Raw genomic sequence first — 26,502 nt, forward strand, 5'->3', positions numbered from 1 at the left:
TCAAAACATTTTTATTTTTACGCATTGGTTTGTGTACCTTACTCTATAATACGTGGGATATCGTAAAAAAAATTTTTTTAATCGCTAGAGGATGTCTTTAAGACAAAAAACAGGTTCTATGTTCCTATTTCTTAATCTTGGCTGATCTGAAAGAATAAGTGAAAACAACATGGTGGTCACTGGTCAACTAGCAGTAATCTAGTAGGTTGAGTTTCGGACCATTTCAGTTTCACCACACTACACTCCACTCAGTAACCCAGAGGGCGCGACCATATCATAACATACCAACTACTCTGTTCGTAAAGCATAGTCTTTCTCAATACTCTACTGTACCACTTCCACAGTACTGTGCATCACTCACTTCCATTGCATACTTTCCGATGTCTCCACAAACTAGCCACTTACACCACTAACCTTTCCTTAATCTATGTACTATACATACAACTAACTATCATAAAGTAAGCCTCTTCATCTATCAAACCGTAAGGCCAGATTGCTAAAACAGCAGTTAAACTAGCTAAAACAACATCCTATGTTATCCCAAATCCACTAAATAATCATATCCTACATGGTACTTGTTTTTAAAGAACCAATAAGGAATGACTACATACATTTTTGGACTGTTAAATGAATGATAAATATGAATATAAAGTTGAAGTTGGAAGTTTACATACACTTAGGTTGGAGTCATTAAAACTCGTTTTTCAACCACTCCACAAATTTCTTGTGAACAAACTATAGTTTTGGCAAATCTACTTTGAGCATGACACAAGTAATTTTTCCAACAATTGTTTACAGACTGTGCCTTTAAACAGCTAGGAAAATTCCAGAAAATTATGTCATGGCTTTAGAAGCTTATGAAAGGCTAATTGACACCATTTGAGTCAATTGGAGGTGTACCTGTGGATGTACAGTGGGGCAAAAAAGTATTTAGTCAGCCACCAATTGTGCACGTTCTCCCACTTAAAAAGATGAAAGAGGCCTGTAATTTTCATCATAGGTACACTTCAACTATGACAGACAAAATGAGGAAAAAAATCCAGTTGAGATCTGGAGACTGGCTAGGCCACTCCAGGACCTTGAAATGCTTCTTACGAAGCCACTCCTTCGTTGCCCGGGCGGTGTGTTTGGGATCATTGTCATGCTGAAAGACCCAGCCACGTTTCATCTTCAATGCCCTTGCTGATGGAAGGAGGTTTTCACTCAAAATCTCACGATACATGGCCCCATTCATTCTTTCCTTTACACGGATCAGTCGTCCTGGTCCCTTTGCAGAAAAACAGCCCCAAAGCATGATGTTTCCACCCCCATGCTTCACAGTAGGCCTGGTGTTCTTTGGATGCAACTCAGCATTCTTTGTCCTCCAAACACGACGAGTTGAGTTTTTACCAAAAAGTTATATTTTGGTTTCATCTGACCATATGACATTCTCCTAATCTTCTTCTGGATCATCCAAATGCTCTCTAGCAAACTTCAGACGGGCCTGGACATGTACTGGCTTAAGCAGGGGGACACGTCTGGCACTGCAGGATTTGAGTCCCTGGCGGCCTAGTGTGTTACTGATGGTAGGCTTTGTTACTTTGGTCCCAGCTCTCTGCAGATCATTCACTAGGTCCCCCCGTGTGGTTCTGGGATTTTTGCTCACTTCAAGGTCCTGGAGTGGCCTAGCCAGTCTCCAGATCTCAACCCCATAGAAAATCTTTGGAGGGAGTTGAAAGTCCGTGTTGCCCAGCAACAGCCCCAAAACATCACTGCTCTAGAGGAGATTTGCATGGAGGAATGGGCCAAAATACCAGCAACAGTGTGTGAAAACCTTGTGAAGACTTACAGAAAACGTTTGACCTCTGTCATTGCCAACAAAGGGTATATAACAAAGTATTGAGATAAACTTTTGTTATTGACCAAATACTTATTTTCCACCATAATTTGCAAATAAATTCATTAAAAATCCTACAATGTGATTTTCTGGATTTTTTTCCTCATTTTGTCTGTCATAGTTGAAGTGTACCTATGATGAAAATTACAGGCCTCTCTCATCTTTTTAAGTGGGAGAACCTGCAGAATTGGTGGCTGACTAAATACTTTTTTTGCCCCACTGTATATCAAGGCCTACCTTCAAACTCACTGCCTTTTTGCTTGACATCATGGGAAAATCAAAATAAATCAGCCAAGACCTCATAAAAAAAATTGTAGACCTCTACAAGTCTGGTTCATCCTTGGGAGCAATTTCCAAACGCCTGAAGGTACCACGTTCATCTGTACCAACAATAGCATGCAAGTATAAAAACCATGGGACCACGCAGCCATCATACCGCTCAGGAAGGAAACGCGTTCTGTCTCCTAGAGATGAACGTACTTTGGTGCGAAAAGTGCAAATCAATCCCAGAACAACAGCAAAGGACCTTGTGAAGATGCTGGAGGAAACACGTACAAATGTATCCAAATCCACAGTAAAACGAGTCCTATATCGACATAACTTGAAAGGCCGCTCAGCAAGAAAGAAGCCACTGCTCCAAAATCGCCATAAAAAAGACAGACTATGCTTTGCAACTGCACATGGGGACAAAGAATGTACTTTTATGAGAAATGTTATCTGGTCTGATGAAACAAAAAAAGAACTGTTTGGCCATAATGACCATCGTTGTTTGGAGGAAAAAGGGAGGGGCTTGCAAGCTGAAGAACACCATCCCAACCGTGAAGCACGGGGGTGGCAGCATAATGTTGTGGGGGTGCTTTGCTGCAGGAGGGACTGGTGCACTTCACAAAATAGATGGCATCATGATGGAGGAAAATTGTGGATATATTGAAGTAACATCTCAAGACACTCAAGACATTCCAGTTAGGAAGCTAAAGCTTGGTCGCAAATGGGTCTTCCAAATGGACAATAACCCCAAGCATACTTCCAAAGTTGTGGACAACAAAGTCAAGGTATTGGAGTTGCCATCACAAAGCCCCGACCTCAATCCTTCAGACAATTTGTGGGCAGAACTGAAAAAGCATGTGCAAGCAAGGAGGCCTACAAACCTGACTCAGTTACACCAGCTCTGTCAGGAGGAATGGGCCAAAATTCAACCAACTTATTGTGGAAGGCTACCCGAAACGTTTGACCCAAGTTAAACAATTTAAAGGCAAGGCTACCAAATACTAATTGAGTGTATGTAAACTTCTGACCCACTGGGAATGTGACGAAAGAAATAAAAGCTGAAATAAATCATTCTCTCTACTATTATTCTGACATTTCACATTCTTAAAATAAAGTGGTGATCCTAACTGACCTAAGACACGGAATTTTTATGAGGATTAAATGTCAGGAATTGTGAAAAACTGAGTAGAAATGTATTTGGCTAAGGTGTATGTAAACTTCTGACTTCAACTGTGTGTGTGTGTATATATATATACACACACACTACCGTTCAAAAGTTTGGCGTCACCTAGAAAAGTCCTTGTTTTTGCCTTCTAGGCAGAGCTGCAAAGAAAAAAACATATCTCTGCCCAGTGTCGGTGTTCTTTTGCCCATCTTAATCTTTTATTTTTATTGGCCAGTCTGAGATATGGCTTTATCTTTGCAACTCTGCCTAGAAGGCCAGCATCCTGGAGTCGCCTCTTCACTGTTGACGTTGAGACTGGTGTTTTGCGGGTACTATTTAATGAAGCTGCCAGTTGAGGACTTGTGAGGCATCTGTTTCTCAAACTAGACACTCTAATGTACTTGTCCTCTTGCTCAGTTGTACACCGGGGCCTCCCACTCCTCTTTCTATTCTGGTTAGAGCCAGTCTGCACTTTTCTGTGAAGGGAGTAGTACACAGCGCTGTACGAGATCTTCAGTTTCTTGGCAATTTCTCACATGGAATGGCCTTCATTTCTCAGAACTAGAATAGACTGTCTAGTTGTAGAGGAAAGTTATTTGTTTCTGGCCATTTTGAGCCTGTATTCGAAACCCACAAATGCTGATGCTCCAGATACTCAACTAGTCTAAAGAAGACCAGTTGTATTGCTTCTTTAATCAGAACAACAGTTTTCAGCTGTGCTAACATAATTGCAAAAGGGTTTTCTAATGATGAATTAGCCTTTCAAAATGATAAACTTGGATTAGCTAACACAACGTGCCATTGGAACACAGGAGTGATGGTTGCTCATAATGGGCCTCTGAAGATATTCCATAAAACAATCTGTCGTTTCCAGCTACAATAGTCATTTACAACATTAACAATGTCAACACTGTATTTCTGATCAATTTGATGTTATTTTAATGTACAAAAATGTTTCTTTCAAAAACAAGGACATTTCTAAGTGACCGCAAACTTTTGAACGGTATATATATATATATACACAAAGAATATAAAACAAGCAATAGAAGATACTTAAATGCTTAAACCACAGAAGGCTTTGGAGCTTAAGGCTCTCTGTCAATAATTAAGACTGACATTGCTCTTTGGTGCGTGAAGAGAAGAATCAACAGCTGAATGAATGAAAGTGTCCTGTGATGAGACATGGCTCACCATTGACCATTGTACCATGTCATAAGTCTCTGCACTGGAGTTCCTCAGTCCCCTGTCATGAGAACAGAGAAGAGACTGGGTGGTGTTCATTAAGCCACAACGTAAAAAGAAAATGGTTGTTTCTCATTGGACAGGTTAAGATTGTGCCTCCCTGTTTCAATCCATTTTGTACCTACTGAACGCAACACTAATTCCACGTACGCTGCTGATCCCCTGGCCTGATATATGTAGTTGTACTTACAGCCTGTAGGGGGCGATCACAGGAGGGAGAGAGAGAGAGAGTAGGAGGAGAGCGAGAGCTCTCAAGAGAGAGGGTGAGTGAGTGTGTGTTTATCACACACTAACCTTGGAGGGGATCACAGGAGAGTAGGTGCCTTGCTAGGTCTGCACACCGCTGGTGTTGACTTGCTCCTTAGCGTTTTGCTCTTGAGATTGACAGGCTGAGCCACCAGGAAGACGAGGGCAGAGAGGTGGTGGGGAGTGGCTTTCTGTTTGTTGATGGGCGCTGTCGATGTAGCTGGAGATGAGAAGGGTCATCTCCCTGATCTTCAAAACAAAACGGGACCTCCTCACATGAGTGCAAATCAACATGCACAGCTAATTTGAGCCTCTGACTCTGGAAGTGGCTGCGGTGAGAGAGAGAGAGAGAGAGAGAGAGAGAGAGTAGGAGAGTGAAAGCACACAAGAGAGAGAGAGAGAGAGAGAGAGAGTGTGTGTCTATGTCTGTGTGCCTCACACACACTTACCCTGGAGGTGACCATGGTGAACAGGTGTTTCTCTGTGGGCTTGTCTTTGGTAGCATTACTGCCGATGCTCTGGCTTACAATTAGCATAAAGTCCTGTCTGCAGGCTCCAAACATAATCAGGTTCTTATAAGGATGGGACACCAGTAGTTTCTACACAGTAAAATGGAACATGGAGACTGATAGGCGTAGTGAGAAGAAAGACGAGCAGGAGACCACAGGAAACTATGCATAAACCCAAAGACGAATATCGTCTTCACTGGTAAAGACAGAGATATAAATGAGCTAATGCCATCCTCATGCACTGCCTGCCACAGGCAGGCATCCTGCTCTGAAGAGGGCATGGTGGACTGAACAATCACATGGACAGAGAGACAAATCAGGGGAGAGCACAGAGAAATAACAACAGGTGAACATCTCTATGTCATTCAATGCAAATAATGCATACTACTTTTTATCTATATATCTATTTTTTTCCCATTTAACCTTTATTTAACTAGGCAAGTCAGTTAAGAACAAAATCTTAATTACAATGATGGCCTAGGAATAGTGAGTTAACTGCCTTCTTCACCACGCTGTCTGTGTGGGTGGACCAATTCAGTTTGTCCGTGATGTGTACGCCGAGGAACTTAAAACTTACTACCCTCTCCACTACTGTCCCGTCGATGTGGATAGGGGGGTGCTCCCTTTGCTGTTTCCTGAAGTCCACGATCATCTCCTTTGTTTTGTTGACGTTGAGTGTGAGGTTATTTTCCTGACACCACACTCCGAGGGCCCTCACCTCCTCCCTGTAGGCCGTCTCGTCGTTGTTGGTAATCAAACCTACCACTGTATTGTCGTCTGCAAACTTGACGATTGAGTTGGAGGCGTGCATGGCCACCCAGTCGTGGGTGAACAGGGAGTACAGGAGAGGGCTCAGAACGCACCCTTGTGGGGCCCCAGTGTTGAGGATCTGCGGGGTGGAGATGCTGTTACCTACCCTCACCACCTGGGGGCGGCCCGTCAGCAAGTCCAGGACCCAGTTGCACAGGGCGGGGTCGAGACCCAGGGTCTCTTATTGGCGTCCTTTAGAAGTGTTTTATTGTTGTTGTAGCAATTCGACCACGAAGGCCTGATTCACGCAGTCTCCTCTAAACAGTTGATATTGAGATGTGTCTAAATCTAATTTGGACTCATCAGACCAAAGGACAGATTTCCACCGGTCTAATGTCCATTGCTCGTGTTTCTTGGCCCAAGCAAGTCTCTTCTTATTATTGATGTCCTTTAGTAGTGGTTTCTTTGTTGCAGCAATTCAACCATGAAGCCTGATTCATTCCTCTGAACAGTTGATGTTGAGATGTGTCTGTTACTTGAACTCAGTGAAGCATTTATTTGGGCTGCAATCTGAGGTGCAGTTAACTCTATTTAACTTATCCTCAGCAGCAGAGGTAACTCTGGGTTTTCCTTTCCTGTGGCGGTCCTCATGAGAGCCAGTTTCATCATAGCGCTTGATGGTTTTTGCGACTGCACTTGGGAAAACTTGACATTTTCCGGATTGACTGACCTTCATGTCTTAAAGTAATGATGGACTGTAGTTTCTCTTTGCTTATTTCAGCTGTTCTTGACATAATATGGACTTGGTCTTTTACCAAATAGGTCTATCTTCTGTATACCAACCCTACCTTGTCACAACACAACTGATTGGATCAAACACATTAAGAAGCAAAGAAATTCCACAAATGAACTGTTAACAAGGCACACCTGTTAATTGAAATGCATTCCAGGTGACTACCTCATGAAGCTGGTTGAGGAAACGCCAAGAGTGTGCAAAGCTGTCATCAAGGCAAAGGGTGGCTACTTTGAAGAATCTAAAATCTAAAATATATTTTGATTTGTTTAGCACTTTTTTTGGTTGCTACATGATTCCACATGGGTTATTTCCTAGTTTCGATGTCTTCACTATTATTCTACAATGTAAAAAATAGGGAAAATAAAGAAAAACCCTTGAATGAGTAGGTGTGTCCAAACTTTTTACTGGTACTGTATATAAGGTCCCACAGTTGACAGTGCATGTCAGAGCAAAAACCAAGTCATGAGGTCAAAGGAATTGTCTGTAAAGCGCTGAGACAGGATTGTGTCGAGGCACAGATCTGAGGGGGAAGGGTAACAAAAATTGTCTGCTGCATTAAAGGTCCCCAAGAACACAGTGGCTACCATCATTCTTAAATGGAAGAAGTTTGGAACCACCAAGACTCTTCCTAAACTGAGCAATCGAGGGAGAAGGGCCTTGGTCAGGGAGGTGACCAAGAACCCAATGTTCACTCTGACAGAGGTCTAGAGTTCCTCTGTGGAGATGGGAGAACCTTTCAGAAGGAAAACCATCTCTGCAGCACTCCACCAATCAGGCCTTTATGGTAGAGTGGCCAGACGGAAGCCACTTCTCAGTAAAATGCACATGACAGCCTGCTTGGCCTGAATGCTAAGCGTCACGTCTGGATGAACCCTGGCACCATCCCTACGGTGAAGCATGGTGGTGGCAGCCTCATGCTGTGGCAATGTTTTTCAGCGGCAGGGACCTGGAGACTAGTCAGGATCGAGGCAAAGATGAACGGAGCAAAGTAAAGAGAGATCCTTGATGAAAACCTGCTCCAGAGTGCTCAGGTGCTCACCTTCCAACAGGACAACGACCCTAAACACACAGCCAAGACAATGCAGAAGTGGCTCCGGGACAAGTCTCTGAATGTCCTTAAGTGGCCCAGCCAGAGCCCGGACTTGAACCTGATAAAACATCTCTGGAGAGACTTGAAAATAGCTGTGTAGCAACAGACAGAGCTTGAGAGGATTTGCAGAGAAGAATGGGAGAAACTCCCCAAATACAGGTGTGCCAAGCTTGTAGCGTTATACCCAGTAAGACTCAAGACTGTAATCGCTGCCAAAGGGGCTTCAACAATGCACATTTACATTTTTAATAAATTAGCCAAAGTTAAAAACAGTTTTTGCTTTGTCATTATGGGGTATTTTGTGTAGATTGATGAGGGGGAAAAAAAGAACAAGTCAGTTCACAGGTCAACTGTAAGTGCTTTTATTGTGCACTGGAAACATCTAGGAGCAACAATGGCTCCGCCGCAAAGTGGTAGGCTACACGAGCTCACAGAACGGGACCGCTGAGTGCTGAAGCACGTAGCACGTAAAAATCGTCTCTCCTCAGTTGCAACACTCACTACCGAGTTCCAAACTGCCTCTGGAAGCCACGTTAGCACAATAACTGTTCGTCGGGAGCTTCGTGAAATGGGTTTCCATGGCAGTCCGACGGACAAATCTGCGTTTGACGGATGCCAAAAGAACGCTACCTGCTCCAATGCATAATGCCAACTGTAAAGTTTGGTGGAAAAGGAATAATGTTCTGATGGTGTTTTTCATGGTTTGGGCTAGGCTCCATAGTTCCAGTGAATTGAAATCTTAACGCTAAAGTATTTTTAAAGAACTGCGGAAGTATTTTTAAAGAACTTCATTGGTCTTTGTCCAGTACGCACGCACCTACCTCAGCTTCAAACAGCTTGGCCCCGAAGAGAGGCCACTTCCTGGCCACAGTCAGGTAGATGTATACACACTCGGATGAACTTCGACCCCTGAGTGATGCCCATCGGGTTGACAGACACCGGTACAGTTGCCTGGGGGGTGGGAGAAGGTCATTCATCATTGACAGAGTATGTGAGGGGGTTAATAAATAACAGAAAGTATGTGAGAGTCAGACCGAGAGAGAATAGAAATCCCCCTAGAATGGTGTGTGAAACTTGGGTAGAGAAGGATATAATACCAGACCTGTGTCCAAATATTATTTAAAATCTTTCAAATACTTTCAGTGTTTGCTTTAGCCTCCTCTGAGTGCCAGATGAGCGGGATTCACACTTTTACAACTATTCTATTGGTTCCATTGCGCCAGGAAACCTCAATCAAACCCAGCTAAAAGTATTTGAACCCAGGTCTGTATAATAGAACACATTCCAGCAGGTTACCCGAGCTGTTCCTCAGTGGAGGTCCTACGGTAGTGTTTCAGGCATTTTTATATCTTTTTTTAACCAGGTAGGCTAGTTGAGAACAAGTTCTCATTTACAACTGCGACCTTGCCAAGATAAAGCAAAGCAGTGCGACACAAACAACAGAGTTACACATGGAATAAACAAACACGCAGTCAAAATACAATAGAAAAGGTCAGTAATGCGAGCTGGTCTGCGCATGCCTGAAGTGCCTTGCTACTGACGCCGCCTGGACCATACGAGTTTCGAATCTCTCTCTCTCTCTCTCTCTCTCTCTCTCTCTCTCTCTCTCTCTCTCTCTCTCTCTCTCTCTCTCTCTCTCTCTCTCTCTCTCTCTCTCTCTCTCTCTCTCTGTGTACACTAACTGGTAAAGAGACCTGGTTTGTGTTGTTGAGGAAGTGAACCGATAGACTGAAGGGCAGAGTGGTGGTAGGGGTTCCTAAGAAGGATAGACAGGATCTCCGTCACCCTTCTGCTGCGTCTGCTCTACCGACCACTGACAGTAGATGGCGTACTTACCCACCTCTGTCCTGAGCGAGACACGGAAAAGTACAGTCAAATTGCAGACAAATACTGGATTGTGTTACCAAATGAGAGACTAGAAAGTCAGACTAGGGACAATTTGCATGCGTGCAAAGGCATCCATGCCTTTGTCACCTGGAGTCTCCATGTCTTTGTTGTATAGGGTCATCTCCGTATACATACACACTAGATAAGGGCAAACTGTTTAAATCCATTGCAGTTCACTAGTGCAAATTCAAATACATACTCCGCATGTTCCAGTTTAGTGCAGGCATAATGCATTAACAACAGTCTATTCCTGACCGCCACAAGCCATTGCATTTATCAGATGTGGACTGTTTGTAGTTTACATGTACTCATGCTGCCCCCCTGTGGTGTAGAGTGTGCATGAGTACCAGCAAGGGTCTGGGCTGTTGGGGCTGTCTCTTGCGTGTCTATTTGATGAGCTGACAGAAGAACTCATTCTGTAGCTCTGGGTTGGTCAGGCACACCTGCAAAGCACTCTGGGCTAGGGACATGTGGTAGTCAATTCCTGGAGCATCATTGACCACATTGATGAAGAGCTGGCATGTCTGGAAGAGAGGGAGAGTGGGGAATGTCAGTGACAATAACATTCTATAAATGTTTACAAATTAATAAAAATTGTATATAGAAGTATTCACCCACTTTGTTATGGCAAGCCTAAATAAGTTCAGGAGTAAAAATGTGCAAATCACATACAAAGTAGCATGGACACACTCTGTATGCAATAGTATATATTTTTAAATACTACCTCAACTCGGTACCCAACACATACAATTATCTGTAAGGTCCATCAGTCAAGTAATGAATTTCAAGCACAAATTCAACCACAAAGACCAGGGAGATCTTCCAATGCCTTGCAAAGAAGGGCACCGATTGTTGGATAAAAAAATAAAATAGACACTGAATATCCCTTTGAGCATGGTGAAGTTATTAATTATGTTTTGGATGGTGTATCAAAACACCCAGTCACTACAAAGATACAGGTGTCCTTCAAAACTGAGTTGTCGGAGAGAAAGGAAACCGCTCAGGGTTTTCACCATAAGGCCAATGGTAATCTCTCATGGACAGATTCACGTGTAAATTGGAAGTGACAATTTTAGCAAAAATTTTACTTCTGGGTAACCAAGATTAGGCCAATGGTGATTTTAAAATAGTTACAGAGTTTAATGGCTGTAATAGGATACAACTGTGGATGGATCAACAACATTGTAGTTACTCCACAAATAACCAAAACGACATAGTGAAAAGAAGGAAGCCTGTACAGAATACAAATACTACAAAACATGCATCTTGTTTGCAACAAGGCACTAAAGTAATACTACAAAAAATGTGGCAAAGGAATTAACTTTCTGTCCTGAATACAAAGCGTTATGTTTGGGGAAAATCCAACACAACAAATCACTGAGTACCACTCTCCATATTTTTCAAGCATGGTGGTGGCTGCATCATGTTATGGGTATGCTTGTCATCGGCAAAGACTGAGGGACAATACCATAAAACACAAATTTAAACTGGAGTTGATACCAAGAAGACAGTGAATGTTCCTGAGTGACCTAATTACAGTTTTGACTTTGACAACTATGGTGTGGGGTGTGGCTTGTAAGCCCCTCCCGCATGATTTCAGCTCTTCGTCCGACTCATGTCGCCTGTCCACCTCCTTCACCCGAGCCTCCCACACCACTGTGAGCAAGTATGGTGAATGGGAAGATATGAGAGTAGAGAAGACATGTATATGGGTATAAGTGAATGAGTTGTGTACCTTATCTTCCTGACTGCGGAAGTAGTAGAATGTTTTACCAATGTGGGCACACCACATGTTCTGGGTTCAGAACAACAATGTTTTAATTATACCACCACCCAAAAGGGCACTTGACGAGTGGGAGGGCAAAGGGGCAGGTGCTCGTGCTCAGGTAGACCCCTATTTGTGCACGTGTCTGCACACACACACACACACAAGTACCTGGAGCACTTGCTTCCCATCGCCGTGGGCGATACTACTGGTGGCGTTAAACTCAATCTGACCCTGTGGTGTCCAGATGATATCACTCTGGGAAGACAATCACATGGGCTTGTTCAGTAAATGGCATAACAGTGAGAGTGTTACAGTTCATTGAACCAAATCACAGGACCAGTCATGAGACCCAGCTAGCAGATATGATCCCTTTGAAAGTGATGGGAACTTTTTTGGTTTCCCATTGGTTCTGGGAACGAGCCATATATTTTCTGACCTGTAAAACTTAACATTTTTTCTGAGAACATTTTACTATGGTTCCCAGAAAGTTTCCTGGGAGGTTTATTAATGTTCTGTAGAATATTTTGAGTTTTTCAATAACTTCCTTAACATTTTCAATAAGAATTTTAATAACACTGCTAGCTTATTTGGGGTTAACTTTTTAGAACTTTTTTTGTGTTTTTTGCAGAAAGTTTTTTTAATAGAACGTTCTCGCAACAATTTGACAACATAACTTTAAAAAGAAACCATGATGAGGAAGCTTGTAGGAAACATTATGCTGAAGTACTGAAATTCCCACAGAAGAATGTTGTTTTTTAACGTTCTCTGAACATTCCCAATGTCAAACCAGTTGGAGAACATTCCTAGAACATTATCAAAAATGTATTTAAATGTAAAGGTGTTTGAACTTTTAGGAAATGTTCTGTTAAAGTAATGAAATACTAAGAAAATATGTTCCAAAGCCAGGCAAATATCCTTCACCATTCCCAGAAAGTTGTTGGAAGGTTGTATGCAAAATATCCATAGGACAACCGCGCTCTCACCAAGCTCTAAGAGACATATGGTTCTCAGAACATTATGTGCTAGCTGGGTAGCCTGTACAGATGTAAGATCTTGAGCCAGTGGGAAATAGGAAAATAATCCTGCAGGAATTGTGAATTATTATGGGTATTGTAATTAATGAACATTTTTGTAGTGGTTACATTTTTTGTTAGGGCAAATCAAGTCTGAAATGGAAATTACACACGTTAAAAGCCTTTTTAAAATTCAAATGCACTACAAGTTTGCATTTCCTACTTTGCAGGAACATTCTCAGCAACAAAAGAGTGTTCAAAATAAGATAGAGCAGCTCTCAATCTTTGAGGACGAACCAAAGTCTCTTCCAAGTCTTCTTCAACATCTTCAAGAGGTACCCTGACTTCTCCATGGGTTCCTACAAACACCGGAGGTGGAGAGTGGTGTGTACAGTATCAGGTGTAGGGTATATGTGTAGACTGTGTCACTGTCTACTCCAAGTCAATATTCACTTCATAAGAAGGAATTCCCCTCAACGATGCTCACAAATTGGCCAAAACAAACATTATTTTCCATTGAGCCCCATTAGTTTAGTTATACAGAAACAACAAAATGTGCCGAAAAGCTGATGTGTAACGATCTTCGTCTGGAGAAAGAGAGGAGGACCAAAGCGCAGTGTGGTAAGTGTTCATGATGAAACTTTAATAGAACAAACTGAACACTGAAATACAAAACAATAAATTGAACGAACAAAAACCGAAACAGTTCCGTGTGGAACACACAGACACGGAAGACAACCACCCACAAAACACAACAGAAAACAGGCTCCCTAAATATGGTTCCCAATCAGAGACAACGACTAACACCTGCCTCTGATTGAGAACCATATCAGGCCAAACGAAAACCCCAACATAGAAACACAAACATAGATAACCCACCCAACTCACGCCCTGACCATACTAAAACAAAGAACGTGACACCTGCACTGTGAATGTTTACATGGTGTGTTCAATAAAGACATGAAAACTTATTGTTTGTTATTAGTTTAAGCAGACTCTGTTTGTCTATTGTTGTGACCAATATGAAGATTTATGCAGAAATCCAGGTATTTCCGAAGGGTTCACATACTTTTTCTTGCCACTGTATATGCAGTATCAATTAATAAGGCTGTTGGAACAGATATTATATTCTTATTGGCAGACTCAACAGCCTTGGTTTCTCAAATGATTGCCTCGTCTGGTTCACAAACTACTTCTCTGATAGAGTTCAGTGTGTCAAATCGGATGGCCTGTTGTCCGGACCTCTGTCAGTCTCTATGGGGGTGCCACAGGGTTCAATCCTCGGGCCGACTCTTTTCTCTGTATACATCAATGATGTCGCTCTTGCTGCTGGTGATTCTCTGATCCACCTCTACGCAGACGACACCATTCTGTATACTTCTGGCCCTTCTTTGGAGACTGTGTTAACTAACCTCCAGACGAGCTTCAATGCCTTACAACTCTCCTTCCGTGGCCTCCAACTGCTCTTAAATGCAAGTAAAACTAAATACGTGCTCTTCAACTGATAACTGCCCGCACCTGCCCGCCCGTTCAGCATCACTACTCTGGACGGTTCTGACTTAGAATACGTTGACAACTACAAATACCTGGGTGTCTGGCTAGACTGTAAACTCTCCTTCCAGACTCACATTAAGCATCTCCAATCCAAAATGTAATCTAGAATCGGCTTCCTATTTCGCAACAAAGCATCCTTCACTCATGCTGCCAAACATACCCTTGTAAAACTGACCATCCTACCGATCCTCAACTTCGGCGATGTCATTTATAAAATAGCATCCAACACTCTACTCAAAAAATTAGATGCAGTCTATCACAGTGCCATCCGTTTTGTCACCAAAGCACCATATATTTCCCACCACTGCGACCTGTCCGTTGGCTGGCCATCGCTTCATACTCGTCGCCAAACCCACTGGCTCCAGGTCATCTACAAGTCTCTGCTAGGTAAAGCCCCACCTTATCTCAGCTCACTGGTCACCATAGCAGCACCCACTCGTAGCACGCGCTCCAGCAGGTATATCTCACTGGTCACCCCCAAAGCCCATTCCTACTTTGGCCGCCTTTCCTTCCAGTTCTCTGCTGCCAATGACTGGAACAAACTGCAAAAATCACTGAAGCTGGAGATTCTTATCTCCCTCACTAGCTTTAAGCACCAGCTGTCAGAGCAGCTCACAGATCACTGCACCTGTACATAGCCCACCTGTAAACAGCCCATCCAACTACCTCATCCCCATACTGTATTTATTTATCTTGCCCCTTTGCACCCCAGTATCTCTACTTGCACATTCATCTTCTGCACATCTACCGTTCCAGTGTTTAATTGCTATATTGTAATTACTTCGCCACCATGGCCTATTTATTGCCTTTACCTCCTTTATCTTACCTCATTTGCACTTTTTGTATATAGACGTTTCTTTTTTTATACTGTATTATTGACTGTATGTTTGTTTATTCCATGTGTAACTCTGTGTTGTTGTATGTGTCGAACTGCTGTGCTTTATCTTGGCCAGGTCGCAGTTGTAAATGAGAACTTGTTCTCAACTAGCCTACCTGGTTAAATAAAGGTGAAATAAATCCATTTAAAAAGATCAGAATGTTTAGCTTGTTGATAAACTATTATTTCTTCACACAGTGCGAATGTTCCAAAATACAATTTGGGGTAAAACATCTGTTCTAAAATGCACACCGCACAAGCGGTTTCATGGACAGTAATAGAAATATCCATTCGAAATTTTGAGAGGGGAGATCTAAAGATGTAACAACTATCATGGGTTGCTAATATGACTACTAATAATGCCTTTGGTTGCTAGACAATGAAGGAAAGTTGAATGAAGAACAGGAGAAAGGGAGAATGCATATGAGGAAGTCTTTATAAAATAATTGCCTCCACGTTTCTATGGTGGGATTTTGGCTATAGGCTACTTTGAAGCAAAGAAAGACATGCCTCATAATATGAAGTAAAACACCCAGGTTTAAAACAATAAAGGAATAGGAAAAATTGAGCGATGCTAATGATAGGCCTAACCGTCTTCTGGTAGATGGAAAGGCTTTACCAAAAACCTTATTAATTAAATGTTAACTAGTTACAAAGTATCCTATGCCTACCTGGCAAAATTATATCATGATTATTTGCATCTATTTGCATCTATCCAGTTGTTTTGCAAACTCCATCGCTAGTGCTACAGAAACACTGCTAACCAAACAATAGTGCTAGGTGCCTGCACACTTGAATTAAAGAGTAACTACACTTTCTTTAAAAAAATTTGCATTGTAACTGCAGATAACAGTCAGAGTGCAGTATAACTGCAGTGTACAGCAATTACTGCGTCCGAAATAATACTGCAGTTACTGCACTTTTACTGCAGTTTCTTTTTTGTACGGGGCCTGTGGGGAAAACAACCTGTGGTCACCTTGGTTATGTCATTGGCTCACAGCAAAAACGTGACATTTTTCAAACGCAATTTTCTTTTTGTCTGCTTATTTTAGTCAATTACAAAACTACATTTAAGAAAAGTACAACATGTCTAAAGATGACGTTTCAACATTGCCTACTACCGAGCGTTCTCACTACTTAGAAAAACATAATATTGTAGGGCTTCCCTCATGCCCCTTTTAATGACGGTGCTAGCAACCACGTGAGTGAGTGCTGGCTAGCTACCGACCTGATACTTCAGGATATTGGCAGTGAGGCCCCTTATCTACTTCCCCAGAGTCTGATGAACTCGTGGATAGCCAATGCTAACTAGCAATATTGTGCTAATGCTAGTTAGCAATTGCGCTAGATCTAGTTAGCAACTTCCTTCAAAATGTACGCAGAGACATAAAAATTGTATCCACGAGTTTATCTGATTCTCCCTTACAAAAACATTTTGCAGTCAGATTACAGTATAACTGCAGTATGCTGCAAATAGAGTCCAAAATAGAGTCCAAAATAACACCGTTTTTTTACTGCAGTAAATTCGCAGTGTACTGCAGTTAGAGTGCAGTATACCTGCAGTTGAACTGCAGTACACTGCAGTTATTCTGCTGTCTTTTTTGTAAGGTGTTTGCCAAAATCTTGAAGTATCCCTTTAAGCTAGACATGACCAACAACACAAACAAACAGACTATACAGCTACAAGTAGTGAGTTACAAAGTTACAAACGGACTATACTTAACAAGTTGAATGTCTTGTGTGATGAAATGTTTTCCACACACATACTGTTTCACGTGCAGCCCACCTGGACACCAGGTCCGCACATTTCCCACTCTCCCACACCGAATAGCCTGAAGATACAGGGCTCTTCTCGCAAGCTCTATTTCCCTAAATGGGAGCATTGCGAACCGTAGGTCGGGATTTTTGACCTGGTTACATGTACAGTTGAAGTCGGAAGTTTACATGCACTTAGGTTGAGTCATTAAAACTTTGTTTTTCAACTACTCTTCAAATTTCCTGTTAACAAACTGTAGTTTTTGCAAGTCGGTTAGGATATCTACTTTATGCATGGCAAAGTAATTTTTCCAACAATTGTTTACAGACATTGTTTCACTTGTAATTCACTGTATCACAATTCCAGTGGGTCAGAAGTTTACATACACTAAGTTGACTGTGCCTTTAAACAGCTTGGAAAAGTTCAAATGATGTCATGGCTTTAGAAGCTTCTGATAGGCTAATTGACATCATTTGAGTTAATTGGAGGTGTACCTGTGGATGTATTTCAAGGCCTACCTTCAAACTCAGTGCCTCTTTGCTTGACATCATGGGAAAATCAAAAGAAAACAGCCAAGACCACAAGTCTGGTTCATCCTTGGGAGTAATTTCCAAACGCCTGAAGGTACCACGTTCATCTGTACCAACAATAGAGATGAACGTACTTTGATGCGAAAAGTGTAAATCAATCCCAGAACAACAGCAAAGGACCTTGTGAAGATGCTGGAGGAAACAGGTATAAAAGTATCTATATCCACAGTAAAACGAGTCCTACATCGACATAACTTGAAAGGCCGCTCAGTAAGAAAGAAGCCACTGCTCCAAAACCGCCATAAAAAAGCCAGACTACGGTTTGCAACTGCACATGGGGACAAAGATTGCACTTTTTGGAGAAATGTCCTCTGGTCTGATGAAACAAAAATAGAACTGTTTGGCCATAATGACCATTTTGGAGGAAAAAGGGGGAAGTTTGCAAGCTGAAGAACACCATCCCAACCGTGAAGCACGGGGTGGCAGCATCATGTTGTGGTGGTGCTTTGCTGCAGGAGGGACTGGTGCACTTCACAAAATAGAGGGCATCATGAGGTACGAAAATTATGTGCATATATTGAAGCAACATCTCAAGACATCAGTCAGGAAGTTAAAGCTTGGTCACAAATGGGTCTTCCAAATAGACAATGACCCCTAGCATACTTCCAAAGTTGTGGCAAAATGGCTTAAGGACAACAAAGTCAAGGTATTGGAGTGGCCATCACAAAGCCCTGACCTCAATCCCATGGAAAATTTGTAGACAGAACTGAAAAGCATGTGCGAGCAAGGAGGCCTACAAACCTGACTCAGTTACACCAGCTCTGTCAGGAGGAATGGGCCAAAATTCACCCAACTTATTGTGGGAAGCTTGTGGAAGGCTACCCAAAACGTTTGACCCAAACAATTTAAAGGCAATGCTGCCAAATACTAATTGAGTGTACTTCTGACCCACTGGGAATTTGATGAAAGAAACAAAAGCTGAAATAAATCATTCTCTCTACTATTATTCTGACATTTCACATTCTTAAAATAAAGTGGTGATCCTAACTGACCTAAAACAGGGAATTTTTACTTGGATTAAATGTCAGGAATGATGAAAACTGAGTTTAAATGTATTTGGCTAAGGCGTATGTAAACTTCCGACTTCAACTGTACATTGAACAGCACATCATGTCATGCGGGACTAGGTGGGTGAAGGAATCAGACGCAGAGAGTTCCACTGGGGAAAAGTGCTCTTTACTTCGGCACACAAAATGATAAGCCCAACAATACAGGGCGCGGACAACAACGTGACAACCCAAAAAACACAGGGTGCCAAGTTTAAGAAAATAAATCCACCTCTACCTAAAACGCACACACGTAACATAAAGACAATCCCACACAAAACAAGGGCGGGTCCACCTACTAAAAATAGGGAAGCTCATTAAACCAAACAGAAACACAGGTGAAACTAATAAGACAAAACAAACAGACAAACGAAAAAGGGATCGGTGGCGGCTAGTAGGACGGTGATGACGACCGCCGAGCACCGCCCGAACAGGCAGGGGAGCCAACTTCGGCGGAAGTCGTGACAGCAGGGTGGAAAAAGTATGTGAACCCTTGGATTTAATAACTGGTTGACCTTCCTTTGGCAGCAATAACCTCAACCAAACGTTTTCTGTAGTTGCGGATCAGACCTGCACAATGGTCAGGAGGAATTTTGGACCATTCCTCTTTACAAAACTGTTTCAGTTCAGCAATATTCTTGGGATGTCTGGTGTGAACTGCTCTCTTGAGGTCATGCCACAGCATCTCAATCGAGTTGAGGTCAAGCCTCTAACTGGGCCACTCCAGAAGGCGTATTTTCTTCTGTTGAAGCCATTCTGTTGTTGATTTACTTCTGTGTTTTGGGTCATTGTCCTGTTGCATCACCTAACTTCTGTTGAGCTCAATTGGCGGACAGATAGCCTAACATTCTCCAGCAAAATGTCTTGATATACATGGGAATTCCTTTTTCCGGGGATGATAGCAAGCTGTCCAGGCCCTGAGGCAGCCCCAAACCATGATGCTCCCGCCACCATATTTTACAGTTGGGATGAGGTTTTGATGTTGGAGTGCTGTGCCTTTTTTTCCTCCACACATAGTGTTGTGTGTTCCTTCCAAACAACTCAACTGTAGTTTCATCTGTCCACAGAATATTTTGCCAGTAGCGCTGTGGAACATCCAGCTGTACTTTTATAAACTTCAGACGTGCAGCAATTCTTTTGGACAGCAGTGGCTTCTTCCATGGTGTCCTCCCATGAACACGATTCTTGTTTAGTGTTTTAAGTATCGTAGTCTCGTCAACAGAGATGTTAGCATATTCCAGAGATTTCTGTAAGTCCTTAGCTGACACTCTAGGTTTCTTCTTAACCTCATTGAGTATTCTGCGCTGTGCTCTTGCAGTCATCTTTGCAGGACGGCCACTCCTAGGGAGAGTAGCAACAGTGCTGAACTTTCTCCATTTATAGACAATTTGTCTTACCGTGGACTGATGACAATCAAGGCTTTTAGAGATACTTTTGTCACCTTTTCCAGCTTTATGAAAGTCAACTATTCTTAATCTTAGACCTTCTGAGATCTCTTTTGTTCGAGGCATGGTTCACATCAGGCAATGCTTCTTGTGAATAGCAAACCCCAATTTTGTGAGTGTTTTTTATAGGGCTAGGCAGCTCTAACCAACATCTCCAATCTCGTCTCATTGATTGGACTCCAGGTTAGCTGACTCCTGACTCCAATTAGCTTTTGGAGAAGTCATTAGCCTAGGGGTTCACATACTTTTCCCAACCTACACTGTGAATGTTTAAATGACGTATTTAATATAGACAAGAAAAAGACAATAATTTGTGTGTTATTAGTTGAAGCACACTATGTTTGTCTATTGTTGTGTGTCACACCCTGATCTGTTTCAACCGGTCTTTGTGATTGTCTCCAACCACCTTCAGGTGTCACCCGTTTTCCCCATTAGTCCCTGGGTATTTATTCCAGTGTTCTCTGTTTGTCTGTCAGTTTGTCTTGTCAAGTCACCCAGCGTGTTTTTCCGTGCGCCTGATTTTTCTTATCGCCCTTTTGCTAGTCCTCCCAGGTTTGACCCTTGCCTGCCTTGACTCTGAACCCGCCTGCCTTACCATACTGCCTGATTAAATTGTTTCTTCCCCTCATCAATCTACACACAATACCCCATAATGACAAAACAAAAACAGGTTTCTATAAATGTTTTGCAAATGTATTAAATAAAAACCCCGGAAATATACATTTACATAAGTATTCAGACCCTTTACTCAGTACTTTGTTGAACCACCTTTGGCTGCGATTACAGCCTTGAGTCTTTTTTGTATGATGCTACAAGCTTGGCACACCTGTATTTGAGGAGTTTATCCCATTCTTCTCAGCAGATCCTCTCAAGCTCTGTCAGGTTGGATGGGGAGCGTCACTGCACAGCTATTTTAAGGTCTCTCCAGAGACGTTCGATCGGGTTCAAGTCCGGGCTCTGGCTGGGCCACTCAAGGACTATAAGGGCACAAGGCGAGACCCAGATGCAGACGGGAGGCAGATGGTTAGAGTCCAAGATGTTTATTAACACTCCAAAAGGGAAGAGAATGTTTGTGGACTGGCAAAAAGTCAAAACCAGTTCACAGTTCCAAAAGGTACCTAATGGCAGGCAAGCTCGAGGTCAGGGCAGGCAGAATGGTCAGGCAGGCGGGAATGAAGTCCAGAAAAACAGGCAAAGGTCAAAACCGGGTTGACTAGTAAAAGAGAATAGAAAAGCATGGGAAAAACACGCTGGTTGACTTGAACATACAAGACGAACTGGCACAGAGAGACAGGAAACACAGGGATAAATACACCAGGGAAAATAAGCGACACCTGGAGGGGGTGGAGACAATCACAAGGACAGGTGGAACAGATCAGGGCGTGACAAGGACATTCAGAGACTTGTCCCGAGCCACTCTTGCGTTGTTTTGGCTGTGTGCTTAGGGTCGTTGTCCTGTTGGAACATGAACCATTTGCCCCAGTCTAAGGTATTGAGCGCTCTGGAGCAGGTTTTCATCAAGGATCTCTCTGTAGTTTGCTCCCTTCATCTTTCCCTCGATCCTGACTAGTCTCCCAATCCAATGCCGCTGAAAGACATCCTCACAGCATGATGCTGCCACCACCATGCTTCACCGTAGAGATGGTGCCAGGTTTCCTCCAGGCGGGATGCTTGGCATTCAGGCCAAAGAGTTCAATCTTGGTTTGATCAGACCAGAGGATCTTGTTTCTCATGGTCTGAGAGTCTTTAGGTGCCTTTTGGCAAACTCCAAGCGGACTGTCATGTGCCTTTTACTGAGGAGTGCCTTCCATCTGGCCACTCTACCATAAAGGCCTGATTGGTGGAGTGCTGCTGGTTGTCCTTCTGGAAGGTTATGGGTAGGGTACTTGGGAGTGAGGGCTGGGGTGAGGATGGGGCTGGGGTTGACGGAGGGGTCACTGGAAGAGGGCGAGGAGTCTAGTCTTTGAGACTGGAAGCGTTTTGTCGAGTCTGTCTGAGGATCAGTCCTCTAGCTTCCTCTCTCTGATCCCCTCCTTCTCCACCAGCCCCCCCTCCACGGACCCCGGCAGGTGGAAGTGGGGGGCGCTTGGTGCGCTCCATGTCACCGTCGAACAGAGAGCTGCTGTCATTGGACGCAGTGAGGTAGGTGTCGCTGCCGGGACGACTGCACTGCAGCGTACATACACCCCCTTCACACACACCTCCCCCCTCTCACTCTTCATGTCTATATAATGTAATATACTATGTAACAATAACGCACTACTAAATAACTACTCTGTACTAAATCGAGTTCTTCCATTGTGGTCCTGGGGACCTAGAGGGTGTGCAGGAACCTACAGGGCTTTTGTTCCAGCCCAGTACTAACACTCCTGATTCAACTAATCAAAGGTATTATGCTTAGTTGATAAGTTTATTATGGTGTGTTAGTGCTGGAGAGGATCTAGAACCTGCACACTCTGTGGGTCCCCGGGACCAGGAGTAAAAAACATAGTACTATACTGAACAAAAATATAACAACATGCAATAATTTCAATCATTTTACTGAGTTACAGTTCATAGAAGGAAATCAGTCAATTGAAATACATTCATTAGGCCCTAATCTATTGATTTCACATGACTGGGCAGAGGCTCAGCATTGGGTGGGCCTTGGGGGGCATAGGCCCACCCACTGGGGAGCCAGGCCCAGCCAATCAGAATGAGTTCTTCCCCTCAAAAGGGCTTTATTACAGACAGAAATACTCCTCAGTTTCATCAGCTGTCCAAGTGGCTGGTCTCAGATGATCCTGCAGGTGATGAAGCCGGATGTGCAGGTCCTGATCTGGCGTGGTTACATGTGGTCTGCAGTTGTGAGCCCAGTTGGACGTACTGACAAATTCTCTAAAATTATGTTGGAGGCGGCATATGGTAGATAAATTAACATTCAATTCTCTGGCAACAGCTCTGGTGGACATTCCTGCAGTCAGCATGCCAATTACCCGCTCCCTCAAAATTGACACATCTGTGGCATTGTGTTGTGTGACAAAACTGCAGATTTTAGAGTGGCCATTTATTGTCCCCAGCACAAGATACACCTGTGTAATGTTCATGCTGTTTAATCAGCTTCTTGACAAGCCACACCTGTCCGGTGGATGGATTATCTTAGCAAAGGAGAAATGCTCAGTAACAGGGATGTAAACAAATTTGAGCACAAAATTTGAGAGAAATAAGGTTTTTGTGCGTATGGATAATGTGTGGGATCTTTTATTTCTGCTCATGAAACATGGGACCAACACTTTACATGTTCCGTTTATATTTTTGTTCAGTATACATTGATAGTCATGGAAATGATCGGTGGTGGTCATCCAGTAGATATGTGGAGTGAGGAGGTAGGGACTGACTGGTGTTTTTTCCCCCTTTGGCCTCTCCCTCAGGCTGGGTGCTGAGGGTCCTCTGGGTGGGCTCGGGCCTGTTAGGAACTGGGGGGATTTCCCTTGTACCTGTAAACAGCCAAACGTCAGGCTGCTGAGACGCTGGGCCTCCCCTGGCTTGGACTGGACACCACCTTCTGCAGCTGACATCATGGCAGTGATTCTCTCGTTAACACAGGTGTGAGTGTTGATGAGGACAAGGCTGCCTAGTGATATATTGTATAAGGGCAGTGAAGCCAGTGGTACACAGCAAATCCTGTCTGATCAAGGAAGTTGTTATATGGGCATTTCAGTAAACCTGCCTAGTGATATATTTTATAAGGGCAGTGAAGCCAGTGGTACACAGCAAATCCTGTCTGAACTGGTCTAGTCCACTCTGTCTTCCAACTCTGGCTGAGGGAGGGAAGGCCTTGGGCCTATTCACAGCAGAGAGTAGAGGCAGACTGTACACACACACTACCCTAACTGTGGCCAGTGGTGTGCCAGCTGGACCAAAGGGTGTGTTCTGATCCAAAACACACATGAAACCTGCAAATAGGTCACCACGCACACACACAGACACATGAACACAAATGCACGCACATGCACGCAGAGACGCAGGCACACACTTAGCCACATCTTCTTAGAAATTATTCTCTACAGCCCAAGGTCATCCACAAATGACAAACCACAGCTTTCTGTCAATTCACACATATAGCATCAGGCAGAGAATATAACTGTAATCATAGAGAGTACAGCTGGAGAAAGGGAGAAATTACACTCATGCACACACTGCCATCTCGGTCTTCAAGGCTGAATCACTGTCCATCGTTTCCTGAAAAGCTCTGATGGGACTTTGTTAATGATAGTTACTGGAGTAGTTTGGTAATCTGTGTTATGGCCCATTAGCAAGTCCCAGTTCCAGTCAGACAACCACTCCTCCTGTCTCCTACTGTAGGCTATGTCTTCGCCATCCAACGTCTACCTGGGGCGGCAGGTAGCCTAGTGGTTAGAGCTTTGGGCCAGTAACCGAAAGGTCGCTAGATCGAATTCCCGAGCTGACAAGGTAAAAATCTGTCATTCTGCCCCTGAACAAGGCAGTCAACTCACTGTTCCTAGGCCGTCATTGTAAATAAGAATTTATTCTTAACTGACTTGCCTAGTTAAATAAAGGTTAAATAAAAAACAATAAAAAAAACAATGTCAACATAAACACAGAAGGTTTACACAATTGAAGCACAAAAACATGCTCAACTTAGCTGCCCCTAACATCTCTCCATCACTCCACCCTGCAACCTCTCCACTGGATCCAAACTCCAGTTTGTCTGGAATTCTAGGCCTGCCTTGTTGTGGTCAGCCAGCCAGCATGCACCCCACACACATACAACCCTCTAGCCAGCTCCTAAAGCCCTCCTCTGTAACCAGCAGGCCTACACTACATCTCTAGTGGTAACAACTGATTTCCATGCAGTGGTTCCATCAGATTATACTTCCACACAGCAGACACTTGACTACTAGTGAGAGGGAGGATTCTGCTGAGCAGAGTGAGGAATTACACCATGACATTCAGTGGGGGGGGGGGTCTCTATTGAGGTGCACGAAAAAAGAAAATGTATGGTGCAAATAATAAAGACAATTTAAACTGTAAAAATGAATGACCTTTTAATGTGGCGTAAACACAACCAGTTTTGATATTTTCATCCGATTGTCAAACAAATCACTTCAAACAAAGTATTCTACCTGTGCAGATTTGTCCACTCCCAAAAAATACCAGCATCCAAACTGAGTGTATACGCGCCCCATTCGATGAATGGAAATCTGTTACGAAACGTCAAACAGTGTGCCTAATGACATTCAGCGATTGCGATTGATTAGGCCTAGATGAATTGATGCGTCTTGCTGACAAATGTACCTTTTTTTGTAGCCTGAAAAGTTTGGGACACCTGAAATTGGTCTGAAACGGAATGGTCGATACTTGAAATGCCTTTCTGAAAAAGGTGAGTAAATGGTGTTTACTTGCGTTTACCCTCCACCACTGCCGGTAGCCTAACCTCTCAGCCGAGGCAGTTTTACACACATGAACACACACAGAACAGGTAGCCTACATTCAATATAATACATGAGTTGAATCAAAACATGTTTTACACTCTAGTTCATGAGTCCATAATTCATGAGTTAATACTTGCTACAGTCGTGTTATTTAGGTGATGCGTTACCGCTGATGTGTTTACTTTAGTTTGCATCCTATAGGAGAGCCTGGGATGTAAAGGCTACTTGACATCATTCGACAACGTACACGTTCAATTTGTTATAATTTGGTACAACTTGTTACTTAAGACCAACCTTGTCTGCCGTTAGCTCTCTGATTTTGATTTTCTGTACCCGGAACTTCATGAGCAGGGCTTCCAGGACGAAACACTTCTCCTTCCAGTCCTCCTGTCCTAGGGCCTCCTCTGCCTTCACCATGCCCCCTGTCCCTTTCTCTGTGGAACACAGGGGTGAGAATTCGAAATCCTATTATCTCAAAGGCTCTTAAAACAATGCCAAACTATCCTTGGCCTTCACCTGATTCTCGCGTGGTTATACTTTCTGATGAGCCTGATAAGCCCATTTCCCAAAATACAGAGATTCGGAAAGTATTCAGACAACTTGATTTTTCCCCCACATTGTTACGTTACAGCCTTATTCTAAAATTGATTAAATACATTTTTCCCTCATCAATCTACACACAATACCCCATAATGATGAAGCAAAAACAGGTTTAGACATTTTTGCAAATGTATTAAAAATAAAAAACAGAAATACCTTATTTACATAAGTATTCAGACCCTTTGCTATGAGACTCATCCCTCATCAATCTACACACAATACCCCATAATGATGAAGCAAAAAGAGGTTTAGACATTTTTGCAAATGTATTAGAAATAAAAAACAGAAATACCTTATTTACATAAGTATTCAGACCCTTTGCTATGAGACTCGAAAATTAAGCTCAGGTGCATCATGTTTTAATTGATCATCCTTGAGATGCTTCTACAACTTGATTGGACTCCACCTGTGGTAAATTCATTTGATTGGACATGATTTGGAAAGGCACACACCTGTCTATATAAGGTCCCACAGCTATGAGGTCAAAGGAATTGTCCTTAAAGCACAGAGACAGGATTGTGTTGAGGCACAGATCTGGGGAAAAGTACAAAAATAATTCTGCCGCATTGAAGGTCCCCAAGAACACAATG

The 26,502-nt window shown here is 43.0% G+C and overlaps 2 pseudogenes; both read right to left on the reverse strand.

Moving 5' to 3' along the window:
* Window positions 1-4,855: 4,855 nt before the first annotated feature.
* Window positions 4,856-9,281, reverse strand: LOC139569807 (pleckstrin homology domain-containing family H member 2-like; annotated as a pseudogene).
* A 933-nt stretch (window positions 9,282-10,214) lies between these two features.
* Window positions 10,215-25,874, reverse strand: LOC139569808 (pleckstrin homology domain-containing family H member 2-like; annotated as a pseudogene).
* Between the last annotated feature and the right edge of the window lie 628 nt (window positions 25,875-26,502).

The sequence above is a fragment of the Salvelinus alpinus genome, chromosome 3 (assembly GCF_045679555.1).
Source record: "Salvelinus alpinus chromosome 3, SLU_Salpinus.1, whole genome shotgun sequence".
In the NCBI taxonomy this organism is placed as follows: Eukaryota; Metazoa; Chordata; class Actinopteri; order Salmoniformes; family Salmonidae; genus Salvelinus; species Salvelinus alpinus.